This window comes from Suricata suricatta, chromosome 14, assembly GCF_006229205.1.
Source record: "Suricata suricatta isolate VVHF042 chromosome 14, meerkat_22Aug2017_6uvM2_HiC, whole genome shotgun sequence".
In the NCBI taxonomy this organism is placed as follows: Eukaryota; Metazoa; Chordata; class Mammalia; order Carnivora; family Herpestidae; genus Suricata; species Suricata suricatta.
In genome coordinates this window covers 80,544,812-80,546,453 of record NC_043713.1, presented here as the reverse complement: position 1 = coordinate 80,546,453, position 1,642 = coordinate 80,544,812, and the positions used below count along the sequence as shown (strand labels likewise).

Here is a 1,642-nt window from a genome sequence, read left to right as displayed (position 1 = left end):
TTTTACATTGACACTGGTCTTAGATCTTCTATAGACGTAGCAAATAAGTAGATCGTAGGAATGAGGAATTGTAAAAGCCTAGGCAAGATCCAGACTAGTATTACTAGCTTTTTATCACACTGAGAGTCAGAGGGCACATGGAGAGCTGGACCATCGCTCAAACTCCCCTCATAACTCTTAGATTCACATGGAGGAGGCGTATGGACATAGACATAGTGGCGGTTCTTAAAATCGTTGCAAATACTTCTCCCATGGCACTTGTCCAGGTGTAGTCATAATGGAGTATAGTGGTATCTAAGCAGGCTTTATTTTTTTTTTTTAATGTTTGTTTATTTTTGAGAGACAGAGAGTGGCAGAGCACAAACAGGGCCGGGGCAGAGAGAGAGAGAGAGAGACACAGGATCCAAAGCAGGCTCCAGGCTCTGAGCTGTCAACACAGAGCCCAGTGCTGGGCTTGAACCAATGAACTGCAAGACCTGAGCTGAAGTCGTACTCTTAACTGACTGAGCCACCCAGGCGTCGCTCTAAGCAGGTTTGATTTAATATAGATTTTCTGTGGAACACTTTGAGTACCATCCTTCATCTCCCTCTCATTAATTCTGTCTGTGGCTTCAAAAAACTCTGCACTCCAATACCACATGTCCTACATGGGGAACTGGGTGTTTGATGTTTTTCAGTTCAGTCAACAGCTTTCCACATTTTGCATCTTTGGCCTTACACTTAATGAAGGCCTTAACCAGCACTTTAGTTTCACTGCCACAGTTTCTAAACCTGCCACTCTTGGTATTCATGTAACGATATCAACTTTGTGTCCTTCCCAAAGGATTTTCCATGCTTTAGCACCATCCCTGATAACAGTGTCCTTTTTTCTTTGTAAGGGGTACCGTCTTGCTGGTAGATATCTGTCTGGCACCATCTGGAGGTGCCATTACTGTGTTCTGGGAGGTCACCCTCCGTCTTAACCGATGCCAGGTCCCGGCACACTCGTCCCCAGCGTTCAGCGGTACCTGTTTCGTCCGCCCGACCGGCAGGGCGGAGAATCGTTCGGGTTCTTTTCCTGAGAGAGGGAGAGAAAGGGCAGGAAGGGGACGCATAGAGAGTGAAGTCACAACACACGGTTTCGATCAAGCTTCTTTCTTGAGAAAACACCCTGTCTTATAAAGGTTTCAAGGCGGGAAAACAAGGCAGCTGACCTAGGTCGGTTGCTAGGAAACAGGGTTAAGGGATTCAGACTGGAGTAAAAGAGGAACCAGACTAAAGTGTTTTAGCACAGCCTGAGAGGCTGATACTACCCTGCCTGCAGGCGGTTGATCTTTGATCTTCTGGCTTCTCCTCTGGCAGGGAGTGGCGCTCCCCTGCCTATTTTGCAACTCCCCTCAGGGAGTGACAAATCCCGCTAGCAAATGGCCAAGCAGCTGAAATCTTTGCCGCTTCCCACAACCCTCGTCTACACTATGGCAGCAGCTTCTACCTTTAGAAATCTGCAGGTTTTATAGAAGAATCCAAGTGTGCAATCTGAACCTTTCTTCAGCTGTCATGGGGGTAGACAAGAATGATCTTTTTAACAACCACCGCCACAATCACATTCTTTTCCTTTATTGTCTTTTTTTTCCTTTTTTCTTTCTTTCTTTTTTTTTTTTTT

At 46.0% G+C, this 1,642-nt stretch overlaps 1 protein-coding gene across 3 annotated transcripts in view; it reads right to left on the bottom strand.

Moving 5' to 3' along the window:
* The window catches only part of TMEM116 (transmembrane protein 116), a 102,863-nt gene that overhangs the window by 53,101 nt on the left and 48,120 nt on the right, over positions 1 to 1,642 (bottom strand). The window lies entirely within an intron of this gene.